We start from the raw sequence: 19,980 nt of genomic DNA on the forward strand, positions 1-19,980 counted from the left end.
CCCTCCTGCTGTTTCCAACGTTATTGACAATTTGCCTACCACGCTCCTGAGTGAATTATTTCATTACGCTTAAAATGACAGCTGCTTATTCCAATCACCCAACTCATCAGTTCTCAAACTATTGACCTCAAGAGGGTGAAAGGCTTCCAGAGAAAGAAGGGTGCAAGAGGACTGTAAGATTGAGTTGGTGGAGACTGTGAAAATTAACACATTACTGAAATTCACTGACCTACGTGCAATGGCGCCGGCATGGCTTGCATAGAAGGGGGTGGGGGGGAGGGTGTCGCGCAAGGGGGATCAGAATTAAAAAAAAAAAACTTAGCTTGAGGCCTGCCTCCGACAGGAACAGGAAGCAGGAAGTCAGGCTCCCTCCCTTAAGCCAATCACAACACTGCAATGCAGCGCTGTGATTAGTAAGAGCTAGGGTGACTAGGCGTCCCGGAGTTGCCAGAACGGTCCCCGTTTTTCACCAGCTGTTCGGGCAAATTTTAGGAAGGAAAATGCTACTTACCAGTATGCATCTGTTCTTGGCATGTAGAGCTGCAGAGTTGCACACTATGCATAGATTGCCACCTAGTGTTGGGCTCGGATGTTTGCAGTTTGTTTTGTAGAAAAGTCTTTAGAATTCACAGGATAGGTGACTCCTCCTTTGGATGATACTGCGCATGATCATCGGCTCCATCCCCAGATTGTTTTTCGCCATTAGGGAAGTGATGGAGCTGTATAAGAGATAGTGATGTCCATGTGATATGTATCTAATTGAGATAATACTGGAACAGATAAAGGTAGCCGGGGAGGCGGGTGGGCATGTGCAACTCTGCAGATCTACATGCCAAGAACAGATGCATACTGGTAAGTAGCATTTTCCGTTCGAGGCATAGGAGCTGCAGATTGCACACTATGCATAGATTATATAGCAGTTCCCACACCTAGCGGCGACCACCCGTATCTGTTGCAGTTGTTTGAAACAGAGTTTTTAGTACAGCCTGGCCCACAGTGGCTTGTTGTTTAGTTTGCACGTCTACACAGTAGTGCTTTGTGAATGTGTGCGGTGTAGACCATGTAGCTGCTTTGCATATATCATCTAGGGGAATATTCCCTAAGAATGCCATTGGAGCCCCTATCTTCCTGGTAGAATGGGCTTTTGGTGGGATTGTTAATGTACGCTTGGCTTTTTGATAACATATTTGTATACATTTAACAATCCACCTAGCGATCCCTGATTTTGATATGGGATTGCCTTTATGTGGCGGTGAGAAAGACCTAAAAAGTTGTTTTGTCTTACGAAAGGCTTGTGTCCTTTCAATGTAGTACAGCAATGCTCTCTTGACATCTAAAGTGTGTAGAGCTCTTTCTGCGACTGTTTGTGGCTGCGTGAAAAATACGGGCAGCTCAACAGATTGATTTAGATGAAATGGTGAAATGACTTTTGGAAGGAATTTTGGATAAGTACGAAGAACCACTTTGTTATGATGCATTTGTAGAAAGGGTTCTTGAATGGTAAATGCTTGGAGTTCACTAACCCTCCTGAGAGAAGTAATGGCTACTAGGAAAGCTACTTTCCAGGTTAGAAATTGCAATTCACATTTATGTAGTGGTTCAAAGGGAGGTCCCATTAACCTTGTGAGAATCACATTTAGATTCCATACTGGTGCAGGTGGAGTTCTGGGAGGAATTATTCTTTTGAGTCCTTCCATAAAAGCTTTAATAGCTGGCACTCAAAAAAGAGATAGATGTCTATTTTGCAAGTATGCTGCAATGGCTGCAAGGTGTAACCTGATAGACATGTAGGCTAAGTTACACTTTTGAAGGTGCAATAAATATCCAATGATGTGTTGAATAGACACATCTAAGGGATTAATTTGGTTGTTTTGGTAGTTTATGACAAACCTTTTCCACTTAGCAGCGTAGCATGCTCTAATGGTGGGACGTCTAGCTTCTTTAATAACGTTCATGCATTCAGGGGGAAGGTTGAGGTAACCAAACTCTATGACCTCAGGAGCCAGATCGCTAGGTTGAACTGAGCTGGGTCCGGGTGTCTGATCTCTCCATGGTTCTGTGTTAATAAGCGTGGAGATAGGTTTAGTTTTTGGTGTGGTACTACAAACATTTGCAACAGTGTGGTGTACCACGGCTGCCTGGCCCAAGTTGGAGCGACTAGGATGAGCGTTAGGGAATGTTGTTGCAGTTTGCGTACCACTAACGGAAGTAGTGGGAGAGGAGGAAAAGCGTACGCAAATAGTTCTGAACAGTTCATCCATATCGCATTGCCTTTGGACAATGGGTGTGGGTATCTGGTGGCAAAGTTTGGCCATTTTGCGTTTTCGTGGGCGGCAAAGAGGACTATCTGAGGTTGTTCCCACATCTGAAAGAACGGATGAAGAACTTGTGGATGAAGTTCCCATTCGTGGATTTATTACGTTTGTCAACTTAGTAGATCTGCCATGGTATTTTTGTACTCCTGGGACGTGTTGGGCTAATAGGAAGATGTTTAGTGGTATAGCCCATCTCCATTTCTGCTGTGCTAACTGAGAGAGCTGCAGAGAGTGTGTCCCTCCTTGTTTGTTTATGTAATACATAGCTGTTATATTGTCTGTGCGGACTAAGACAGCTTTGCCTGACACTTGAGTTTGAAAAGCTTTTAGGGCTAGAAACACAGCTAGTAACTCTAGCTGGTTGATGTGCAGTAGCTTTTGTTGCGGTGTCCACCTGCCTTGCATGGTGTGATGCAGGAGGTGGGCTCCCCAGCCGGAGAGCGATGCGTCCGCTGTTAAGACTATTTGAGGAACTGGCTCTAGAAACGGTCACCCTTTGGGAAGGTTTTTGGTGTTCCACCATTGCAGAGAACGATGAGTCCGACCATCTACCAACACTAGGTCTGTTAGTTGACCTTGAGCCTGGTTCGATTATCGTGCTAGGCACTCTTGCAGTGGACGCATTTGCAATCTTGCATGCGGAACTACGAATATGCAAGATGCCATCATTCCTATGACCTGCATGAACACTCGAGCTGGTAGTGAGTGTTGCGGCTTGAATCTTGTTAGAAGAGTTTGTACACTTGTTACCCTTGCTGGAGAAGGATACGCTAGTGTTAGTTGGGTGTTTATTGTAGCACCGAGATACTGTTGCATGTGTGAGGGTTGGAGATGCAACTTGGTGTGATTTATTGTGAATCCCAAGTTGTGAAGCAATTGAATGGTAGCGTGGGTGTGTTGTACACACTGGTTGTATGAGCTAGCTTTTATGAGCCAGTCGTCCAGATATGGCAAGACGTGTATGTGCTGTCTTCTTAAGTGTGCTGCTACTACTGCTAGGCATTTGGTAAACACCCTTGGCGCTGTTGTGACTCCGAATGGGAGCACTTTGAACTGGTAGTGCTGCCCGTCTAGCACGAATCTGAGATATTTCCTGTGCGCCGCGTGGATGAGAATATGAAAGTAGGCGTCCTTGAGATCTAAAGTGGCAAGGAAGTCGTTTAGCACCAGAAGTGGAAGGACCTGTTGAAGTGTGACCATATGGAAATGGTCCGACTGAATGTAAACGTTTATAGAGGTCTGAGGTCTAGGATGGGTCTTAGTGATCCGTCCTTTTTGCGACTGCAGGGCTCCCATAGATTTGGCAGTGTCTGTATCTTTTTTCATTTTTTCGAGAGATACACCCACATTGGGTCCAAATAGGTGTTGCTCATCGAAAGGTTGATTAAGAATGGCAGTTTGTACCTCAGGTTTGAAACCTGATATACGTAGCCAGGCGTGTCTGCGTAGTAAGACGCTGGTGTTGGCTGCTCTAGACGCAGTGTCTGCTGCGTCGAGGGCCCACCTGATGGAGGTATTTGTGATGTTTTTACCCTCTTGGATGAGTTTGTGTGCCCTATCCCTGTTCTTATCAGGGAGGTGTGTCATTATTGACTCTAATTCGTCATGATGTGCTCTATCATATCTAGCTAACAATGCCTGTGTGTTGGCGATACGCCACATATTTGCTGCTTGAGACGCAGTTCTCTTTCCTGATGCGTCTAATAACTTAGACTCCTTATCTGGTGGAGCAGCATCACCTGATGTTAGCGAGTTTGCTCTCTTGCGTGCATTGGAAACTACAAATGAGTCTATTGGTACTGGTCCCTTAATGTATGTTGGAGCAGAAGGGGCGGCTTTATATTTCTTCTCTATACGAGGATTAATGATTCTAGTTCCGACTGGATCTTTGAAGACTTCAGAAGCGTGTTTAATTACTCCTTTGAGCATTGGTAAGATGGATGTAGACCTTTGTGCATTATCAAAAGTATCCATCAGGAAGTCTTCATCTACAGCGTCTGTGTGTATGTCTACCCCTTGATATTGTGCAGCCCTGTGTATCAATTTGTTAAACCCTATGGTATCTTCCGGTGGGGAAGGCAGTGAGGGGTATAAGTCATCCTCAGGGACATTTGGGACATCTGGAGTGGTCTAATCATTCTATGGGTTGGGTGATCCTGCAGGTGTGTCTGGATCAGGCATGTTAACCCCCATATCATCAGAACTATCATCCCTGTGAGAGGATGCTGGGGAATGCTGTGGTATGGGAGTTTGTGATGATGGCATAGGTGGAGGAGAAGGGGTAGGCAGTCTTAAAGGCGAGGTAGCAATGTCCTTTCTCTTTTGATGCGGAGCTGGGGCTGGTTTGTCCAGTGGTCGTTTTTACGGGGCCAAAATCAACTGTCCAGTTATTGGGTCCTTAGCCAGAGTCTTTTGAGAAGGGTCTAGATAATATACGTCTTCTGCCGGAGGCCAATCTGTAGGTGCTGGAGAATGTTTCGGCACCGAAGCGGATTGCTTTGGCTTTTTGACTAGGTCCTTTTTCGGGGAGGCCCGAGTCTTTCTCGGCTCCGAATGTTTTCTCGGCTCCGAATGTTTTTTCGGTTCCGGATGTTTGTTCGGGTCAGGTGTTGTTTTCGGATCCGGTAGTTTCTTCGGATCCGATTGTTTTTTGGAATCCGAAGGTTTACTTGGTCCGACCTGGGTTTCGGTGCCGAAGGAGTTGTGTGTTTCGGTGCTGATGGTTTGGGCGTCGGCATAGCCGGCGTCAATGTCTTTTTTGGTGCCGGTAAGTTGGCGCCGGCACCATGCGAAGGCTGGCTCGAGCCCGAGTCGCCTGAAGGCTTAATTGGCTTCTTCGCCAGGCCCGAACGTGGGGCAGTAGAAGTGGAGTGTCAGTGTGCGCCCGAGGGCAAGGGTGTGACCGGGGCCTTCTTTGGGGGTGTCGAGGAAGGGTTGGGGTCGACGGTCTTACTTACGACCTGTTGCGCTGGAGTGATGTCCTCGACATCGGAATCTTCTTCCTGTTCGGAACCGCTGTCGACGTCTTGTTGTTCTGGGACATGACGCCTTCCTCAAAGATGTCGTCCGGAATGGAAGTTGAAGATCGAGCCATAGTTCTTCTCGCTCTTCGGTCCCGGATAGTCTTTTTGGAGCGGAAAGAGGCACAAGCTGAGCAGTCCTTTGCCTCGTGCTCCGGAGAAAGGCAGAGGTTACACACCTCGTGGAGGTCGGTGTGGGGAAACCTCGACCCACATTGAGGACACTTTTTGAAGGGAGTCCTTTCCATGAGCTGGAGTCGAGGCCTAGCTAGGCCCGAAGGCCGTCGACGACGACCGGAATCGAGGTATTCGACGTTGAAGAGTAGTGTCGAGTGGAGAAGCGTTCAAAACTTATTTTCTGAAAGTTGGTGAGGATTGCGCGCCGAAGGAATTCGGTTTCAACACGGAGCGCTGGAAACACATCCGAGCCCGGTGGCGGAAAAAAACATTCTGGGGATGGAGCCGATGACCATGCGCAGTATCATCCAAAGGAGGAGTCACCTATCGCGTGACTTCCAAATACTTTTTTACAAAACCAACTGCAAACATCCGGGCCCAACACTAGGTGGCAATCTATGCATAGTGTGCAATCTGCAGCTCATTTGCCTCGAACATGTAGCTCTTGTCCCGGTTTTTAGAGAGGAGCGACTGAAAACTGTGGGAGGTGTTTTTTTAATGTTTTGCAGAGCTGGGATAGTTAGCAGTTGTTTCAAGAAAGCAATTTAATTAACAGGCACGCTACTGGGTTTAAATATTTGCATTTTATGTATGTTCCAGCTGCCTGTTCTGTAATTCTTTGCTGAGGAGCGCTGTCATTCTGTGCGCTCGATTGAAATAAAATTGTAGTCCTTCTTCTATTTTCGTGAAATGTCCCAGTTTTTAGATTTAAAATTCTGGTCACCCTATTTGAGCGCCGCCAGGGGCTGGAGGGTTGGGCATGTCCTGCATGCAGGCTGTAATGCAGCCTGCATGGAGAATGGGGCTAGTGCACAACTGCTTTGGGTGGCCCCAGAGGGCCTACCAAACAGACATTGTGCATTTAGGATTAGGCAAATCACTCCTCCCCTGCTCCGGGAGCAGAGCAGCCCCGTCCAACCGCCCACCCACCGCAAAGCAGCAGGACACGAAGCATAAAAGGATAATAAATCTAATTTATTATCATTTTATGTTTCTCACTGCATAAAAGAAGTGAGGCAATGCTCCTTCGCCAATGCGGAGGAGCCACTCCTGGCTACGTGTTCTTGAAGTTGTTTAAATGAAACATGTCCAGCGCACCTTGCGTAGCTTAACCCGTCGGTGCTGGAGTGTAAGAATGTGCAACCCACCCATTACCATCTGAATATTTCTAGTCCCCATTTCTACAGCCCTGTGTGTAGTTATTTGAATGAAACATGTCTTTTGCACGGATAATGTGGTGCCTTCCTATAGAAGACCTACCATATAAAAGTGTCAAATCACCTAAATTTCAATACACACATTGTCCCCGAAAGATGTTCCAAATACATTAATAATTCACTAGACGTGGGCGGTTAAGGGTCGTGTTCCAAACGTTCTGTGAGCCCTGGGGTGGTACTGAAGCACTGGTGTTTGATTACCTCGCACCAAGTAAAACATTGCTGTAGGGTCACGGATCGAAATAACAAGGAAGCAAGGGGGAAATAACATGTTTAAAGAAAAAGCACAGCTAATATTCTAATTTGTTAAAACATATATATTGTTCCTCATCTAAAAAGCCTCGAGAAACTCAAATGCTCATTTGATGTTTTTAGAAGCTGTTGTCAATTGAAAAGTGGTTTTATGCAGCAAAAAAAAATCTAGGTAGCCAGGTGCTTCAGATTTAATACACCACAGCAGTCTTAACATGCCAGATGTTGTCTGGAATCGCTTGAATCGCATTCCACTCATTGTCAGGGTTACTCCTTTGTTAGTAAAATACGAATATCTCTGGTAAATTCCCAACTGTGCTCTGACAAGTTTCCAGTCACAACAAAGCACGCAATTAAAGCCTCGTTTTACCTGTTCAGAGTTTTAAGCCAACACTCTTTTATTCTGCAATAAGCCAAGTGAGTTTGCTGTTTCATTGCAGGAAATATCACTAATGGGCTCGACTTCTGAAATCCTTGGTTTCCACTTGCGAGATGTGAATAACTGATACAGATTTTGCACTGTTGTGTTTTTAGTGCTCCACTTGTTCTATGTGTAGTTGCTGCCTTCTATTTAGGTTTCGCTGCAGAGCGCTTGCGCTTGCGCTGTGCTTGTGATTAGGTTTCGGCTTCGTAAAAAATTGCCAGCCTTACAACGACAAAAAACTAGAAAACATTTTTTATGCTAATTCTTTTTTTTAATAGAGTTGTTCAGTTCCACATAATGCCTTCTTGGTTATATATAAGTCAAGTCAAGTCAAAAACCACTTTATTCGATTTAGTTAAAAATCATAAAAGCATGCTACATTCAAGAAAAAGGGCAATTCAAATTCATAAAAATTTCAAACAATACAATAACATTATTTATACAAAATTTAAAACAAACATTAAAATAATTACAGGATAAAATTGTCAAATGTAAAAACAGTTTGTCCTCCAACACAGACCCCAATGTTACATTTACATTCTCCTCCTCCTGATCCTGACAGCAGCAACAAGGTAATTAGCCACGCTAAACATAACCAATGGTGATTCTAACATTTGTAAATACAAGAGAGCTGGTTTTGCCTGTAAGAAAGCTTTGCCTTTCAGTAAAGGCACCAAATACTTCTGTCTTGGGGTATTATAAAATGGACAGAACAACATTAGGTGCATATTGTCTTGAAGAGAAAAATTATCGCATTTACACACAGGTGCATCCTCAGGCTTGTACCAACCTTGGCTATCACAGAGAACCGTATAAATCTGGTTAAATCGAAATTTAACCAGAAGCCACCTGTAAAAAGGAATGTTAACTATAGCAAGGTACGGTTGAATAGCTAGACAAGTAATCGTCATGAAATGGGCTCTGACCGTGGGTTTAATTAGTTGATTTTCCTCCCGATCCAAGCTCTTCAGTTTAAAAAAGTTGAGCTTGACCCATATATAAAGAAACAAACATTCTCATAACACTTTTTTTTTAATAACTTTTCAGAATGCTGCACAGCAGCCACATTGCTCAGAACATAGCTCAAAGACATTGGCAAATCCAATAGCTCTGGCTAAACACTTATAATGTCCCTAACGCCAGACCTCATGTCTATGACAATGCTTGTTTGCAATCTTGTTCAGAATGTGTGGGATATGCTTCATTATTTGAGAGGTCAAGAGTGTTGTCAAAACCCTAGAGGAATTTGCAAATGCGTCCACTACCACTTTCGGACTAATTGCAGGTCAATTGGAAACTCAAAGAACTGTGATTTGATATTGCCGCTTGCTTATTTCGGCTTAGAAGACATGCTCAGACTTCAGGTAGGCATGTGAGCAATTTCTTTTTTCGGTGTTTAGGTGTTTTTCTTAAAGAACACATTGAGGGTCTTGCATTCGCCTCTTCTCTCCTCTATTCTGAGGAGTCTGGCACATCAGTCCAAGCTCCTCTTCCCAAGGTTTTCAGGCATATGGGCTAATAATAAGGCAGCACATAGCTCGGGGTTTGTGAAGGTTGGATCTTACGTGTGTCAGAGCAATGGTGGTCAAAGGTTTAGTGGTTGTGAAATGGGGAGCACAGAACAAGCACTTCAGAAGTCACTGCTTCAGAAACAAGCATAGGCATAGCCAATAGGTCTCGCCTTTAGGACCATATAAGTGTTTAGCCTCGCAACAGTTTATTTATTTATTTATAGAGTTGTTGTTGCACCAAGGATATTATGCTGCATAACTAAATACTTCTAAGGTCCCAAAGGCGAGACCTATTGGCTATGCCAATGCTTGTTAACATTATTACTTTTGGCAAGTCTACCTTTATGCACTGGGGCGATCACTGCCAGTGATACAGCATATGGTGACCGCTGATGTAATCTTATCTGATATGGTCACAATTACAAGACTAAGTAGTCCCAGATGATTTTCATGGAAGACAAATAGCTCTCATTACATAAAAGCTGGCAGGTCCTGCTTTACGTTCACCCTCCTAGTAATGAGATGCAGTGACGTAGATGCCGCCGTCACGTGCTGGCTCGAGCACTGCTGCCCTCTCAGGGTTAAAGGGTAACGGTCTCTCAGCCTTGGGGTAGAGGCCGCTGTGCACGTGGCTGGTGCGAGTTTCCAAGCATCTCCAAATGGTGCTGGGGCCTGGGCCGGGCTTGCTTATTGCTGAATTGGACTAGTGTGAGTTGTTCTCAGAAAACAGGACTGGGATTTATTTTGGAGACTCTTGGGATGCCGTTGCCATGGTAAGTGCTGCTTCCCCCAATTACCCATCCCTCGTTCCCCCCAGCGATGGGGGCACGTTTTGTTGCCTTCAATTCTTACTTGCTCAGCTGCTCCACGGCTGGAAGCCCGGCTTTTGCCAGAGTGGTGCAGCAGGGAGAAGCCGAAGCATTCGGGAGTATGTCGCAGTTTGAAAATTAGAGGGGCGCTTCAGGCCCGTTCCCCAGCTGTCGAAGTCTGGAGCACTGGACAGGTTCCCATTATCGATTGGTGGCAGCAGCCCTGCCTGCGTCTAAAAAAAATACGTTTATTCGTGGATTGCAGCAACTGCGGTGTGCCAAGAAACCCAAGCCTCGCCTTACCTAATGCGCCATAACCAGTGCTCGGGAAAACGCTGCTGTTTGATTAGCTTTTTTACAGTATCTCGAGCAGCGTGCGGATAAATGCATTTTTATTTAAGCTTCCAGATAATGTTGCATCAGCCCTTGGAATTCTGGGTAAAAAACGAACTGTTTTGGAGATTCGTAATTCACTAGCGCATCCTCTTGTATTTCCATATGAATGGGATTTAAAGGATGTCATCACAGAGAAGGCCCTTCTTATCGAATAAAACAATTGTGTGCGCCTCACGCTAAAAGTAAAAAAAAGACGAGGAGAAGGCAGCAATGTGAGGGGAGAGAGGAGGGGGCCTGCGCCAGTGAGGAGGGGGCCTTCGCCTGTGATGAGGGCCTGCGCCTGTTTCCCTTGCGGGAGCGAGCAGGAACCATCTGTTAATTACTAACAGATGGTTTCCAAGCTTGTTCCCGCAAGGGAATCGCTAAACGTGCATGCGTTGCCATTGAAAGCAATGCAATGCATGCACGTTTTTGCCTGCAAAAGTGAAGCGATGGCTAAAGGTCTTTTTCCTATGCAGCGCATGCGGGTGGCGTAGGCGAGACCTAAAAACTGTATCACATATAGTAGCAGCATTCTCTAGTCCTAAGGCTTGATTATGAGTGTTTTGGTGTAGGATGCAATACATATTGTTCATGATAACATTCAACACTGAAGTGTTCAGAATTTATTGGGGACAATAAATATCTAATTTTCTGAGTTGTGGGGCGTGGCCTGAGGCGTCAAGATGGCGGTCGCACTCTAAGAGTACTCCGGACCCCCCATCCATCATCCGCCCTCAGCAGCTGCCATCGGCATATAGCCACTGTGTTCCCGGATTCCCCTGGCTGCCCTGCACTCCCCGGTGTCACAGAGTGTCTCCCCAAGGCTTGGCAACTCCTCCGCCGGCCCGATCCTTCCTGGCCGCGAGGTACGCAACATGGCGGCCCCCATCTGAGCCAGCGAGGAGACCTGGCACTGGGAGCCCCGATCGGCGATTCCCGGCTGTCCGACAGACTCCCTGCCCCCGTCGGGCGGGTGGAGCCGCTGAAGTGACCTGCTCCCCGCCGAAGCCCACCCCATCAGACAACAAAGCCCTCCCCGGAGCCACTGTGCCGGACCTGCCTGGCGCTGGGGGTGCGGCGCGGCACTTTTGGCCTGCAGCGCCTATGACGGCCCCCCACTATCATCCTGTCCGGGCCGCTGAGACGGCGAGTGGCTCCCGAGAAGCCGGCCCTAAATCCGCTGCAGCGTCGCCGCATCAGCCGACCCTGCCCCCGCGGCCTGCGGTGACCGGGGGCTGCTGCAGGCCCCCCAGAGGTGAGGAGAGGCTTGGGGCAGGGCGTTGGGCTCCCCTTTGGCCTCGCCCGTGTGCTGTTCGAGCGGGTTCGGAGGCCTGGGAGCCCCGGGCGCACCACCGGCAGTGACAGCCCCCTCCACTGACATTCCGCTTGGGCCGCTGGGACGGCGTGTGGATCCCGCGAGGCCGACCCTGAACCTGCCACGGTGTCGCCACATCGGTAGATCCTGCCCCACGGCCTGGGTCGGCTGGGGGCTTCTGCAGTCCCCCAGAGGTGAAGAGAAGCTTGGGGCGGGGCAGGGGACTCCCCTTTGGCCTCGCCCGTGTGCTGCTCGAACGGGCTGGGAGGCCTGGGAGCCCCAGGTGCACTGCCGATGGGGACAGCCCTTCTTCCCGGCCATTGACCGACCCCGGCGCCTTCCCCCGGTGCCTTTGGGGCCCTGGAGGTGTCGAGCCGGCGGGCACATCGGACCAACTGGGCACCTGCCTCCCAGACCCGCTTTCCACGAGCTTGGAGGCCCCGGGGCGCCGCACCTTACCACCGTTGCTGTTACTGGAACCTTTTGCCCAACGCCTGAGGCTTTGGTGGTGTGGGGGACTGTGGTGGACACCGTGGCCCTTGGACCGCCTCACTGGGGCCCCGCTTTGCTACCTTGGGAGCCGGTCGAGTCCGCTGCCAACCGGAGTTCCACCCTGCATGGTCGCTGGGAGGTCCCTCGCTCGCTCTGACCTTCACTGCATGAGGAGCAACACCTCCCCTTCCTTCCCCCTGTCTCCCTGTTCTCTGGACCTTGCCGGCTGCGCCGCGGGGGGAGGCCTGGAGGCCCACGGCCTGCGGGAGGACTGTCGCGCCACCACCGGACCCCAGAGACTCGGAATCTTCTGGGAAGCGGGGAGGCTTGACCCTCTGGAGTGGGCCCTGGGACTGAATCATCCCCTACACGCTGACATCCGGCTTGTTGCGACCATGGACAGGGGAAAGACCACACAGACTCCGGTTCCCCCGACCCAGATACGAATGGACCAGTTCACTAAACCAGACCATGAATCCAATGCCGGCCCCCTGCCTCCGCAGGGGGCTGAGGGGGGATCTGTCCACAATCTTCCAAGCGATCAGTACATCCCAGGCCTCCATGGAAAACAAGATTGGAGAGGTGAGGGTGGATGTGGCCCTCATCCGACAGGACCTCCGAAACTCCACGGCGCGAATCACAGCAGCGGAATCCCGTATCTCCACGGCGGAGGATGACCTGACCATCCACAAAACCCAGGTGGCCCATCTTCAGACGCTGACGTCTGAGCTCCATAACAGGGCGGAGGACGCCGAAAATCGGGCTTGCAGAAACAACTTGCGCCTCCTGGGATTTCCGGAAGGAGTGGAGAAGGGATCCACCGCCGTCTTCCTCGACACCTGGATCCACTCCTGGATGCCTGCGGAGAAGCTTTCCCCCTGGTTCGCGATAGAACGGGCCCACCACTCACTTGCGCCCAAACCACCTCCTGGGGCCCCGGCCCAGCCCATCATTCTTCGTATCTTCAACTTCCGAGACCGGGACGCCATCCTGGGGGCTGCCAGGGACCTGGGCCCCTGTTCTCCCAGAACTCCAAAATAATGATTTTCCTGGACTACTCCAGAGAGGTCCAATCCCAGCGTAGGTCTTACGATGAGGTCAAGCAAAAGCTCAGGGCGCTGGGACGGTGGTATGGTCTCCTCTTCCCGGCTCGCCTTAAGGTCTTTTTCCAGGACAAGACCTTCTTCTTCGACAGCCCGCAGGCGGCATGGACTTGGCTTACGGAAGAGCGCCCCCTCCTGCCTGGGCGGGCCCCATCCCCTGTCCGGAGGCCTACAACCCACCTGAACCACGAGGTACCCAGGCTGCAGTGACGCCAAACCGGGTCCCGTAGGCGGAGCTGCCGTCAAGAAGGGGCCTGTGTCTTCCTCCTTGGGCGTCATCGATGGGGCCTCTGAGTCGGGTGCGGGCCGGCGGAAGGCAAGACCGGACTCAGACTTGTCCGGCAGCCCTGTGATCCGTGGAACCCCGGACGATGAGGGGGTCTGAACCAACGTCACCTGGTGCCTTCGCTGGCTGGGTCCGACCTGCCAGGTCTGCTCGGTCCAGCCGCCTAGGCCTTGCTCACCGCCTGGAGAACTGGCCACCCATGGCGGTTCCCCGTGGGGGATGGGTCCCGAACTGTCTACGCTCTCCTAGTTGGTGCTCCTGCCCTGTCTTCCTCTTTGTACCACATTCTTTCTGCCATTTGCGAGACTGTTGCTGATATCCTAACTTACACTTATCTTTGAAGCTCTTGTGTTTAAAGCTGTTGGCATTTATCCTGTGATATGGAGGGGGGTCCTCTTTATCAAACTCTTGACTGGTGCTACTGCTCCCTACTAACCGTTTTAGTTTAGTACCTTTCCCCTGGCAGGGGTTTTCTTGGTTGATTGGAATTTGGGGCGACAGATGCTTCCTGTTTTGAAGTGTAGGGTGGGGGGAATTGGGGGTACGGGGGGGGAGTCCGTTGGCTCCCATTGGTCTGTTGTTTTTAGCCGCCTACGGGCTGCTTTTTGGTTGAGCTCTGCTTAGCCGCTCCTCGGCCATTGTTGGTGCTACCTGCAGGTGGTTAGATGCAGCTCTCCTTTTTGACGAAATGTGGTGGGTGGGTCCACGCCTAACACGCAGCTCCTGTTGCCCAATCCTTTGTTATTTTCGGCTGCCTGCGGGCCGCCACGGGGGTGCGGCTGCGGGCGCTCGCTCCCCCCCCTGCTCGGACCTCCAGTGCTCCTGCTCCACTAGCTACCCTTGATCGGCTCCTCCTGCCTCTGCGCGGCGCTACTTGCTCTCTCTTCCTGGGTGCGCTCCCCGGCGATCCCCTGTCCCCCTCCATCTTCTCCTCCCCTGATGGTGTACACGCTGATTAGACCCCTCCACGTTCTCTCCTGGAACGTTAATGGTCTCCTGGACCATATTAAACGTGCGACCAATCTCCGGGCGGCCCACCGCCATGCGGCGGATGTCCTTCTTCTCTAAGAGACCCACCTCTTAGGCACGCAATGCAACTTCCTGGCCCGGTTTGGCTTTGCGACGGTCTGGCACTCTGGGTTTATACACGGGTCCCGAGGGGTAGCAATCCTGCTCAGGAGAGGCCTTCCCTTTACCCTGACCAGGGCATACACTGATCCACAGGGGCGCTATGTGGCGATATCAGGCATAGTGGAGGGTTGCCCTCTAAATATCCTGAATCTCTACATCCCACCCGCCCTCCTGCCCCCGACGCTTCGATGCCTTACACAAGTTCTCTCTTCCCTTCTGCACGGCCTCACGGTGGTTGGAGGTGACTTCAACGCCGTCATGCAGCGATCCGGCTTTCCTCTGCTGCTACTCTATCGAGCTGGGCCTCGGCTCTGGGGCTCTGCGATGTATGGCGAGTCTGGAATCCCCGCAAGGCACAATATACCCCCACATCAGCCTCCCACCATACCCACTCCTGTATCGACCTTCTCCTGCTTCCGGCCACTGACTGCCACCTGGTCTCTGGATTGCTTATCTTGCCCAGGGGACTGTCCGACCATTCCCCTGTCTCCCTCCAACTTGGCTCTTCCCCTACGGGCCCGCGGGCGGTCTGGCGTCTCAACGCTTGGTTCCTGCAGGACCATACACTGGTGGACACGCTGGGACAGGAGCTAAGCCACTACTTCTCTACCAACGAGGGTTCAGTTCTCTCGCAGGGGACCCTGTGGGAGGCTGGCAAGGCTGTGATTCGCGGGGTGGCGAGGGGGCTTGTGCATGCCAAATGGGCAGACCAACTGGCCCGACTCGCGGAGTTGGAGTCCCAGGCTGCGCGACTGGAGGCAGAGCAAACTTCTGCTGGGTGCGCGGACCCCACCCGGCAGTTGGCGCTGGTTCGGGAAGAAATCCGCCAGATCTCATTGGACTCGGCCCAAATGCTGTGTCGATCGTCTGTGGCGTGGATGTATGGCTGGGGGGATAAAAATGGCAAACTCTTCCATAACTTGGTCTCCTATCCCAAAGTTCATCGTATTATCCCGGAGGTTCGTGCACAAGACGGTACCCTACAGATGACCTCCGCAGCCATAGCCAGAACCTTTGCAAACTTTTATGCGCGCCTCTATGCGGCGCGACCAGCAGATGCGCCCCTGACCACCCTCCTAGACGGGGCCAATGCCCGGCTCCCCTCTCTCACTCCTGAGTCCGCAGAAGCCCTGGAGCGGCCCTTTACCTTTTTTTTTTTTGCAGAGTTTTATATAGCGCGAACTAGAACCGAACCGAATCAGTTATCAGAGCGCTTTACATAGCACCAGTTACGTTACATGAGACACACTTTCATTTTAGGCACGGGGAGATTAAGTGATTTGCCCAGAATCACAGGGGGTTTTTGGCGTCGTTACCGAGACTCGAACCAAGTTCCCCAGGTCCGAGGTCGAGCGCCTTAGCCGTTAGGCCAACCCCTCTCCTTGGACGAGGTTCTGGAGGCCATCCGCCTTCTCCACCCTGGCAAGACGCCTGGCCCGGACGGGTATCCACAGGAGTACTACGCTGCCTTCCGGGATATCCTGGCTCCCTGACTTTTGGTCCTCTTCCGGCATGTGGCGGAGAACGGCTCCTTCCCCCCTGAATCGGACCTGGCCACGATAGTGGTCATCCCTAAGACTCAGCCACCCTCCACGAGCTGCGCGGACTACTGCCCAATCTCACTTATCAATACCGAGATACAGCTCTTTGCCACGATACTGGCCCAGAGGCTTAAGCCTCTCCTGCAGGATCTGGTCCATCCTGACCAATGTAGGTTTATGCCGGCCAGGGGCACCCGTCACTGTATCCGCCACCTTCACCTGGCCTTGGCCCACCGGTGAGCTGGGACTATCTGCAAGATGTGCTGGAGGCGATGGGCTTCGGCCCGTTGTTTCGCTGCCTCATCAGGATCCTCTATGCCAACCCTAGGGCCCGGGTGCTTGTCAATGGGACGCTCTCTGAGGCCTTTCCGATCCACAGAGGCACGCGCCAGGGATGCCCCCTCTCCCCACTCCTGTTTGCGCTAGCGATGGAGCCCCTGGCGACGCTCATCCGGCAGGACCCCCTCGTCCAGGCATGGACCTGGAACAAGAGTCACATAGACAAAATATCCCTCTACACTGCTGACGTGCTCCTATACTTGGCAGACCCAGCGGGTTCGGGCCCTAGGTGCCTGCGAATCCTCGCTGACTTCGAAAGGGTTTCCAGGCTCCGGCTCAACGCGGCCAAATCCACACTGGTCCAGCTGCATCCCTCCAGGGAGTGCTATGACTGGCAATCGTCTATTCCCCTCAGACACCACTAGGTTAAATACCTTGGGATATGGGTGGCCCTCCTGCCGGAACTAGAGTGGGCCTTGAACATCACGCCCCTGGTGGCCCGGATGAAAGCGGATCTCAAAAAATGGCAAACCCTTCCCCTCAACCACCTAGGAAGAAGCGCTCTTTTCAAAATGATGGTCCTCCCCTGCTTCCTCTACACTTTACAAAACATCTCCATCCCCCTCTCACGCACCTGGTTCCGCGAGCTCGACGGGACCCTGTCCAGATTCCTCTGGGGTGGCAGACGGCCGCGGATGTCCCTGGCGCACAGCCGCACCCCTCCCTTCAATGGGGGCCTAGGGGTGACCCATCTTTACCTCTACTACCTTGCCACTAAACTGATAGTCATCCACGACTGGTATGCAGGCGCTGGTCCGACCCAGCATACCGCGTGGAGCTTGAGACTATGGACTTTCCACAGATCCAGGCATTCCTATACGGATGCCCGGTGCCACAGACCATAGCGCCAATCACTAGAACGGTCCTTCTGGCCTGGCGCGCCGCCCTGCGCCACGCGAGGTGGGACCGCAAATTCACTCGTCAGACGCCGCTTTGGCATGGCACCTGGCTCCGGGAGGTTTCATCCTTGAACGAATTCCACCGCTGGGATCTAATTGGCGTCTCGGTCCTTGGAGACGTCTGGGTGGGGGACCATATCCGTGCCTTTGCAGACCTACAGCAGCGCCATGCCCTTCTCCACACCCAACACTTCCGATATCTGCAGCTGCGCCATGCCATCCATGCACATCTCCCCTCACCAGTTTCCCTCCCAGAGTTCAGTCCACTAGAGGCCCAGGTGATGATGGGGAACCTGGGCAAGGGAGGAGTGTCCCGCATCTATCCCTCCCTAGTGAATAATGGCCCTGCGTCCTTAGATAAGCTGCACGCTCGATGGGAGGGTTGGGTGGGCCCCCTAGAAGAGGCGGATTGGAGAGACGCCCTTATGGCCCCTAGAACCCTAACCACGTCCTCCAGGCTACGCCTGGTGCAGATATACTACCAACACGCGGTTTACCTCATCCCAGAGCGACTCTTCCGTGCCCACTTGCGACCCTCCCCAGATTGCCCGAAATGCGGCTCATCCCCCGCTGATTTTTACCACATGGTGTGGCTCTGCCCGGTGCTGGAGAGGTTCTGGAAGGGGGTGGAGCGGGAGCTCACAGAAGCCCTGGGATGGGAGGTTCCTCACGACCCACTGCCGATGTTGCTGGGGATCTTTGATGGCCTGAATGGTTCCAGGATGGACAAGCGCCTATTGGGGATGGCGGTGGCTGTGGTCAAAAGGGACATAGCGATGTACTGGTCGCGTGCCACCTCACCTACTGTGAAGGGGTGGAGGAGGGGGGTGGACTGGTGCGGCACCCAGGAGGAGGCCCTGTTCTAATCCCGAGGCTCCCCAGAATTGTTCCACAAAATATGGGGGAAATGGTTCAACATGATCCCGCCATAATTCTTGTTGTACTAAATGTCTTATGCTCCGCCATTACTGTAATGCAGGATGAGATGCTGGACTGGAATGGACCAATAAAGTTGATTATCAAAATAAAATTCTGAGTTGTGCCTTCAAAAATAAGGCATAGTGATATCAATATTTAACGGATATGGTATTGCTGTACCAAATTATAGGCATTCATAATAAGACACTAGTAGTTTCTGTTGGAAATGCAGAACCATTTTGTTAGTTCGAACCAAGGATATGAAAAATATATATTGCCAAACAAGTAATGGATTACTTAGAAAAAGATTAAGCTAAAACATAAGAGGCCCAATTCACAAATGTAAATTCTGTGGCAAACACTCTTGTTCGACCAAATGTAACTTTTTATGCCTACTAGGATTCCACCAAGAGATCAGTAAATGTTTTTATGAATGTTAGCATATGTGCCACGAGTACAGAGAAATCCACACACGTAAATAAGACTCAAGGGGTGAGAAGAGAGAGTTCCAAAGACTGGTTTGTCTTGGAAGTTTAAAAGCAGATTTTGTTTCTTCAGGCACCAATTTCTACATGTCCCAGTATTTACCAGTCCTTTTTACATCAATACAGATCAGCATATTTGACTTCCCTACATGTATCAGGAGGGTGCAATAAAATCCACAAACGTAGTATTCCAGTATGTGCGGTAATAGGAGTTACTTACCGGGACACTCATAAACTCATAATCAAAGCCTAAGTTAAGGCCTGTCTTTTAAACTGTATAAGAGAAGCATCTACTATGAGTTTAAAGCAGGTGCAGAATTCCTACAGGCCTTCTGCTGCCAATCGTAAAGCTGATCAATGTAAATCTGTGCATAAGAGAGGATATACATCGGCTGACTGTGTGCAAACGTGTAGGGTAGTGCCTGAAGTGAGTAAATAGGAGTATTTTGGTGAATTTGAGGTTAGAGAGAATTAAAGCATGCAGTTCACAGGGGTTCTGCCTGCTGGAGATTGGCCCTGTTTCTGAAGATCTTCATGCTGGGCAACTCTGATTCTGGGGTAGGTCTCTTGCTGAATGCCAGACTCAACCCACAGAGACTCAACAGGTGGATGGTCTGACACAAGGCATAGCTGAGCCACTAGCAGACAGATTCTGTTGATCCACTATGGTCTATTTCCCTGTCTTCAAGAGCTGCTCAGCATCAAAGACAGAGGAGTCAGAGGTACCTGGACTCAACAACTTCTTTGTGGGCTGGAAATGGGTGATGCACTGAGGGTCAACACTGATAAAGCTACAAACCATTACTGCGTAAAACAGAGTAAGACCTCTATAGTTAATACCAGTGGGTGGGCCCAACATAGAACTTAGATCACATCTAGATCGGAAGGCATGTCACAGGCAAGCCCATATATGACCGACTCGGAACCGACAGAGCATAGGGCGCAGCATGCTGCTCCTTGTAACACAGCTTTTTCATTGCTCTTCTTTAGCAGTGAACAACTGATTGCCGTGTAATGGATCATTGCGAGAATGGTAAGTTTGCAGGAGAACTCCTGTGAGTTCCATTAATGAGAACTGGGCCATTTGTATGAAGTTTCTACAAGCCATTACAGGCCCTTCTTCCAGTATGACTCTCCCAAAGAAGCCCCCACTCCTGCTGCGCCTTCTAGAACTCCACAAAACAGTCCACAAACCAGTATTGAAAAAGCCTCCCCGCCATTGATAAAGGAGACAAGCCACTATTATTTCCACAAACTTCCCATTGTTCTACACTATTTACGTCCCTCCTCTTTTACCTACCTAGGCTTAACAGTGCTGACACACTATGTATCTGGGCAGCCACGAGCTCTACAAATCTGTTATTCATT

The 19,980-nt window shown here is 50.7% G+C and overlaps 1 protein-coding gene across 1 annotated transcript in view; it reads right to left on the reverse strand.

Moving 5' to 3' along the window:
* The window catches only part of LOC144782041 (cytochrome P450 2G1-like), a 519,896-nt gene that overhangs the window by 426,883 nt on the left and 73,033 nt on the right, over positions 1-19,980 (reverse strand). The gene's annotated exons all lie outside the window — the stretch shown is intronic.

This window comes from Lissotriton helveticus, chromosome 9 (assembly GCF_964261635.1).
Source record: "Lissotriton helveticus chromosome 9, aLisHel1.1, whole genome shotgun sequence".
Classification (NCBI taxonomy): domain Eukaryota; kingdom Metazoa; phylum Chordata; class Amphibia; order Caudata; family Salamandridae; genus Lissotriton; species Lissotriton helveticus.